This window comes from Oncorhynchus nerka, linkage group LG17 (assembly GCF_034236695.1).
Source record: "Oncorhynchus nerka isolate Pitt River linkage group LG17, Oner_Uvic_2.0, whole genome shotgun sequence".
NCBI classification, from domain to species: Eukaryota; Metazoa; Chordata; class Actinopteri; order Salmoniformes; family Salmonidae; genus Oncorhynchus; species Oncorhynchus nerka.
Genome location: NC_088412.1, coordinates 10088264 through 10096577, shown reverse-complemented (window position 1 = coordinate 10096577; position 8314 = coordinate 10088264).

Genomic DNA, 8314 nt, shown 5'->3' with positions numbered 1-8314 from the left:
CATGGCCTTGCCATATCCAAACACTCAATGGGTAGCAACCATCCGGGAGCTACCAGGTGCTGAATTTAAGACATTATCTTCATCATACATTATCATTATACCAAATCAATTGTACTGGTTCATATCTGAACAGCGTTATCCCACAGTGAAATCTTAAATCTCAAAGCCTATGCTACTTGTACCGTTCCATATGTGGAAATGGGAGGAAGATTAGATGATTTGCTAGTGCTGGTAGTCTATCTGGGGAAGAAACAATATGTCACTCCTAGGAAGGGAAGCAACAACAAACTTGACTGCCTTATTTCTTATTGATAAGTCCAAGGCCTTACACCATCTTTACAGACTGTATATAATAGTATAGTAGTACATAGAATCTGCACATTCTAGAAGCGATTCTAGAACCAAACAGATTCTGGATCTAGAACCAGAGCTTCACTGTTCATATCAAGGCAGCTGTTTAAACTCTGATCATGTTTTCAATACTATTTCTTATGGTTCCTTTGTTTATTTGCAGGGTCACTTAATGCATCCATACTGTATAAAACAACCCACACTGAGTGTGCCCTTACTTAGTATCAGTTGTAGATGGACAGTAGTGTCGGAACAGGCAGACACACGTTTTAGTGGCCATGGTGTGTTTCTCACAGGCTTGAAAAAAATATTGTCCACATCCCAAATATCACCTTATTCCCTTTATAGTGCACTACTTTTGATCAGGGCCCTGGTCCAAAAGTAGTGCACTACATAGGGAATAGGGTGCCATTTAGCTATGGGCCATGGTCTAAAGTAGTGCACTACATAGGGTGCCATTTGGGACGCCTGGTTATATAAATGGTATGGCGATGGCTAAATATGTCATTGAAGGCAACAGAGGCTGCGAAGAAGATAGTTGCATAGATTTGGTTTCTGGAGTTTGATGATGTCAACTTAAGATCTAGATACAAAACGAATCGTGATTGTCTTTCCCGGAGATCCAGCCTTATTTCCACACCAAAGAAAAGCAGTTGTTTAAAAATAACCGGATTTTACGTTAGAAGTTGTAATATCGTAGGAGGTTGTTATACATGGGATTTGTAATCATCCATGCACTCCTAGAGACTTATGTTATCAGTGAAAAGAAACAGATATAACTTGGTGTACGTCCTTAATGGTACTCTATATAGTGCACTTGATTTTGACCAGGACACATAGGACCTTGGTCTAAAGTAGTGCACTATTTAGAGAATAGGGTGCCATTTGGAACACACTGTATAAGTTTTGTTTCATTTTGGGGGGGAGAAAAGAAAAGAGGAGAAGCTTCGAAAAATCCATGTACAGCATGTTGCTAAGGAAACACTGGGCCAGACAGCATGTAAACGTATATGAAATGGCAGAGGTCCTTGTTGTTGCTAAGGAAACACTGGGCCAGACAGCATGTAAACGTATATGAAATGGCAGAGGTCCTTGTTGTTGCTAAGGAAACACTGGGCCAGACAGCATGTAAACGTATATGAAATGGCAGAGGTCCTTGTTGTTGCTAAGGAAACACTGGGCCAGACAGCATGTAAACGTATATGAAATGGCAGAGGTCCTTGTTGTTGCTAAGGAAACACTGGGCCAGACAGCATGTAAACGTATATGAAATGGCAGAGGTCCTTGTTGTTGCTAAGGAAACACTGGGCAGCAGACGTATATGAAAGCAGGTCCTTGTTGAAACACTGGGCCAGACAGCATGTAAACGTATATGAAATGGCAGAGGTCCTTGTTGTTGCTAAGGAAACACTGGGCCAGACAGCATGTAAACGTATATGAAATGGCAGAGGTCCTTGTTGTTGCTAAGGAAACACTGGGCCAGACAGCATGTAAACGTATATGAAATGGCAGAGGTCCTTGTTGTTGCTAAGGAAACACTGGGCCAGACAGCATGTAAACGTATATGAAATGGCAGAGGTCCTTGTTGTTGCTAAGGAAACACTGGGCCAGACAGCATGTAAACGTATATGAAATGGCAGAGGTCCTTGTTGTTGCGAAGGAAACACTGGGCCAGACAGCATGTAAACGTATATGAAATGGCGGAGGTCCTTGTTGTTGCTAAGGAAACACTGGGCCAGACAGCATGTAAACGTATATGAAATAGCGGAGGTCCTTGTTGTTGCGAAGGAAACACTGGGCCAGACAGCATGTAAACGTATATGAAATGGCGGAGGTCCTTGTTGTTGCTAAGGAAACACTGGGCCAGACAGCATGTAAACGTATATGAAATAGCGGAGGTCCTTGTTGTTGCTAAGGAAACACTGGGCCAGACAGCATGTAAACGTATATGAAATAGCGGAGGTCCTTGTTGTTGCTAAGGAAACACTGGGCCAGACAGCATGTAAACGTATATGAAATGGCAGAGGTCCTTGTTGTTGCTTAGGAAACACTGGGCCAGACAGCATGTTGTTGAAACCATCACTGCTAGCCAGCCAGCTATGTGATTATAATAGGATGATTTGCTTGAATTTTGGCTATTGTTATTGTGGTAAAAGTCATAGTCAAAATTAAAGCTCCATTAATTTGTAAATAGGGTAGATACATAGAAATGTAATGTATCAAGAAGAGAAAAAAAGACTACTATATTATGGCCATCATTCTAGCTAAGTAAGTCTATGTGCCATTAAAGGAGAAGAAAAAAAAGCTAAATGTATATTAGTCAAGATAATAGAGACTGTGTGTTGTGTGTTGCATTTCCGGCTCCTCGATGTATTTGTAAAAGTAATGCTGTCTGTTTGGTCTCTGGTTTGCTGATGTGTTTTGACTTTCCTTTCAAAGGTAATTATTATAATAATAATGATAATAATAGGTCTCTGATGTGTGCTCTGAGCGAGAACAATAGCATGGTTTATTGATAAGAAGAAGAAAAAAATCAAGAGTTATATGATATATATATATATATATATATATATATTAGCTGGTTGCATACATTTCTGCAACATCATCGATTCTATAGACATTGTGTTCATGTTTTCAACAAACAAAACTTTGTAGGTTCACTTTTTATTGCACTAAATTTCTATGATATGAAACATGGCTTTGTCACAAACCTTATAACGGACAAATGTCAGGAGGGAATGACGAAATGAAGGCCCAACAACAACAACAACAACAAAACACAACAACAACAAAAAAATATTTTTTATGATCCAAGAAAGAATTGTCATGTAGAAAATGACTACTGTAATTGTCATGTAGCAACAAAAAAAAAAAAAAAAAAAAGTGCATTAATAATGATCTCAGTGAGATTTACTCATTCTCATCCACGAGAATATAATCTAAGCGTTAAGGAAAAATTAAATGTTTAAAATGATTCTTTTTTTTTTTTTTTTTTAAACGTTTAAAAGCCTACATGTTTCATTGTGTTAAAAAAATGACTGTAGTACGTAGGCGTGCATGTGTTCATGATTTCTATCCTACTACTTTGAATTGTTAGGTGCCTCCAAAATGGCACCCTATTCCCTATATTAGTACACTACTTTTTTACCTGGTCAGAACTGTAGTAGTGCACTATATAGGGAATAGGGTGCCTTTTCGAACGCACACTTATTAAGGTAACCACTGTCTGCTGTGGTAAGGGCTGGCTCTGTGTACCTGACTGGCAGTGTTACTGTAGTACCTGACTGGCAGTGCTACTGTAATACCTGACTGGCAGTGTTACTGTAGTACCTGACTGGCAGTGTTACTGTAGTACCTGACTGGCAGTGCTACTGTAGTACCTGACTGGCAGTGTTACTGTAGTACCTGACTGGCAGTGTTACTGTAGTACCTGACTGGCAGTGTTACTGTAGTACCTGACTGGCAGTGTTACTGTAATACCTGACTGGCAGTGTTACTGTAGTACCTGACTGGCAGTGTTACTGTAGTACCTGACTGGCAGTGTTACTGTAGTACCTGACTGGCAGTGTTACTGTAGTACCTGACTGGCAGTGCTACTGTAGTACCTGACTGGCAGTGTTACTGTAGTACCTGACTGGCAGTGTTACTGTAGTACCTGACTGGCAGTGTTACTGTAGTACCTGACTGGCAGTGTTACTGTAGTACCTGACTGGCAGTGTTACTGTAATACCTGACTGGCAGTGTTACTGTAGTACCTGACTGGCAGTGTTACTGTAGTACCTGACTGGCAGTGTTACTGTAGTACCTGACTGGCAGTGTTACTGTAGTACCTGACTGGCAGTGTGTAGTACCTGACTGACTGGCAGTGTTACTGTAGTACCTGACTGGCAGTGTTACTGTAATACCTGACTGGCAGTGTTACTGTAGTACCTGACTGGCAGTGTTACTGTAGTACCTGACTGGCAGTGTTACTGTAATACCTGACTGGCAGTGTTACTGTAGTACCTGACTGGCAGTGTTACTGTAATACCTGACTGGCAGTGTTACTGTAGTACCTGACTGGCAGTGTTACTGTAGTACCTGACTGGCAGTGTTACTGTAGTACCTGACTGGCAGTGTTACTGTAGTACCTGACTGGCAGTGTTACTGTAATACCTGACTGGCAGTGTTACTGTAGTACCTGACTGGCAGTGTTACTGTAGTACCTGACTGGCAGTGTTACTGTAGTACCTGACTGGCAGTGTTACTGTAGTACCTGACTGGCAGTGTTACTGTAATACCTGACTGGCAGTGTTACTGTAATACCTGACTGGCAGTGTTACTTAATTACAGTAAGTTACATTATTTTACATTGTGGGCTGTTTACTTAATATAAGTTAATATTGTTCTGTGTGTATGGAGCTGTTTCGTTAATGATGGATTTATGTTTTTATTTTTACATACTTTTTTTAATGTAGCATTTGTAAAGAAATATGTTGTTTAAAAAAAAATCAAGATTTTTGGCATTACTACTATAAGGCACTGATATTTGAATTAAATCTTTGAATGAAGGAAAATGCACCTCCATCTTTAGATGTACACGAGTTCCAACTATAGAATTAGAATGAGTTCTAATGATTCTATGGTTCCATCAAGCAGTGACTCTACTCTGTACGTTGTGAGTTCTGACTGACCCTGAGCCAGTACCAACTCAGTTTCATTCCTACCAGTAGAAGAAGCTCCCTCCCTCTGTTGTTGTCTGGTGTAATGTGTCATATGTACAGTAGCTTGTTAATATGGCAAAACAAAACATTCATGTTTCTTTTTTTTTCAATGGAAAGTACTCACTGGTGAGATTTTTAAAGTGGTTTTAAAAGCCAATAAACTTTTTTTTTTAAAGAATCTCGATCTTTATCATGTTTGCTTCCTTTTGAAATGGTAAAGTTGACGTACACAGATCCACAGTATTCTATTTCAAACACATACATATAATACTGATTGAAAGACTGTCCTACGGAGACAACACTATTTGATGATAGCATACTGAGCATGTCCTCTGTGTCCCCTTTGATGATGACCAGAAACTGGCAGAACGACAAAGCTTTGAACATTTCTCCCTCCTACTGTATAGATCTTTTATCCGATTTGTTCTTTTTCATTGACAATATGGCAGAGCTGGGGGGTCAACCTCAAGCCCCCAACCCCAAAAAGTTTAGAGGTCACCTCAACCCATCGAATGACTCCTGGAGTCACTGGAGGAGAGGGGGCCTCCCCTACTCCACCCACACTGTCTCTTGACCAATCAGAACGAAGTCTGTTTGGTCACGTCTCTCCGTTCCCAGGCCCTCGAACATATTCAATAACATGTTAATGACCTTTACTTCTATTGGTCATGACCTCTCCCAGCCTGAACCCTGACCTCTTTCTCTTGACCCTGGCCGTGAGGGTGAGGAGCCCGGCCTGTGCTGTGCTACCCTCCTCCACACAGTGAGTGTTGTTCGGGCTGTATGTGTTCTAATCAACGACAACAACGTGAAGAAATGAAGAACGTACACCAATGTGTGAGTTCTACAAGTGTGTCTTTTGGACTGTATGGTGGCAGGCACTGTATCAGAATTATGATAAGAGAAAGGTCGTTTTAAAAACAGTGCTGTTTTTGAGTTCCACAGAGTGCCATTTGGAATGCACGAGTCACCACCTGTTAGGACAGGATAGTGGAGAATTCACTATTTTGAATATATGAACAAATGTGTTTTACCAGTAAAATAGCCCTTTATCTATTTATACACAGCATTAATACATTGAGAGGTGGGTAGATGTGTATTGGGTTGAGGAGCCGATTTAAACTTTAACAGATGGCCTGTATCTGATTCGAGTTGCTAGTAACTAGACACTTAATGACACAGAGGATTTGTAAATGAACGAATAGGACAGCGTTATATCCCGAACATCTTGACTGGAGTGGGGCAGGAATGATAAATTAATCAATGGTCAGCTCGCTAGTCAATATATATTTAACGTTGCATTTAATGCTAAGGTTATATAAATTCCATTTATATGTGTAGGTTCCTGACATTTACACTGCTCACTGTCTCAAACACCCAAAATTAACAAAAAAAGTTATCATTGGTCAACGTTTTAAATAACTGTCATTGGATATTATTAATATTATAATTTTTTACCTTTATTTAACTAGGCAAGTGATATAGTTTCTTGCTAATGTATGGTAACAGAAAGAAAATAAATAAATCAATGGAAATCTTCAACTATAGCCTAATGTGACACAATGCGTGTGTCATGAGTCAGTGTGCAGCAGGTAGGACGGAGTCAGGTCCAGCAGGTAGGACGGAGTCAGGTCCAGCAGGTAGGACGGAGTCAGGTCCAGCAGGTAGGACGGAGTCAGGTCCAGCAGGTAGGACGGAGTCAGGTCCAGCAGGTAGGACGGAGTCAGGTGCAGCAGGTGCAGTCAGGCGCAGCAGGGACGGAGTCAGGCGCAGCAGGTAGGACGGAGTCAGGTCCAGCAGGTAGGACGGAGTCAGGTCCAGCAGGTAGGACGGAGTCAGGCGCAGCAGGTAGGATGGAGTCAGGTCCAGCAGGTAGGACGGAGTCAGGCGCAGCAGGTAGGACGGAGTCAGGTCCAGCAGGTAGGACGGAGTCAGGTCCAGCAGGTAGGACGGAGTCAGGTCCAGCAGGTAGGACGGAGTCAGGCGCAGCAGGTAGGACGGAGTCAGGTCCAGCAGGTAGGACGGAGTCAGGCGCAGCAGGTAGGACGGAGTCAGGTCCAGCAGGTAGGACGGAGTCAGGTCCAGCAGGTAGGACGGAGTCAGGTCCAGCAGGTAGGACGGAGTCAGGTGCAGCAGGTAGGACGGAGTCAGGCGCAGCAGGTAGGACGGAGTCAGGCGCAGCAGGTAGGACGGAGTCAGGTCCAGCAGGTAGGACGGAGTCAGGTCCAGCAGGTAGGACGGAGTCAGGCGCAGCAGGTAGGATGGAGTTAGGTCCAGCAGGTAGGACGGAGTCAGGCGCAGCAGGTAGGACGGAGTCAGGTCCAGCAGGTAGGACGGAGTCAGGTCCAGCAGGTAGGACGGAGTCAGGTCCAGCAGGTAGGACGGAGTCAGGCGCAGCAGGTAGGACGGAGTCAGGTCCAGCAGGTAGGACGGAGTCAGGCGCAGCAGGTAGGACGGAGTCAGGTCCAGCAGGTAGGACGGAGTCAGGTCCAGCAGGTAGGACGGAGTCAGGTCCAGCAGGTAGGACGGAGTCAGGTCCAGCAGGTAGGACGGAGTCAGGCGCAGCAGGTAGGACGGAGTCAGGTCCAGCAGGTAGGACGGAGTCAGGTCCAGCAGGTAGGCCACGCCTCTCCAGGTACAGGTCTATTGGATCAATATCTGAATTCAGTAGGAAGCCAGCTGACTACTGCTACCATCAATATATCTTAATAATTACCAAGTTCTGTCTTCAAACAGAGCAGCTGTCTCATATAGGGAAGGACCTGATCACGAGTTTAATATCCAATGACCTTTGGTAATAATAACCAATACAAAATCTAACCCAATATATTTCCTGCAATTTCTGTATACAATGTGGTGCGAAGTCAACAAATATAATGGTGTTATGGTTCCAGTCCTGAGAGAAGCCCAGGCCTACTCCAAATATGAAGGAATACTCAAATAAAGAGTAGGGCTCAGAGACTGTCTGACATATTATCTATGGAACCTGCACACTTTGTTGATAGCTGTTTCTCAAAGGTGTTATGTGTTTTGTCAGAGAAAGAAAGAGAGAGAGAGAGATGATTCTTGTTCTCTATAGTTGTAGAGTAGTAGACCATACATTTGCTCTGCTCCAAGACCAACAGAGCGCCGACCATCGATGAAACCTTGGCTCGGGTAGCGCATGCGCGGTCAGAGGGAGAGGGTCGACGAATCCCCGCTCAGGAGTTACAACCCGTGTTGCACCACCAGTGTCATTCGTAATTTGGGAAGCTTGAAGC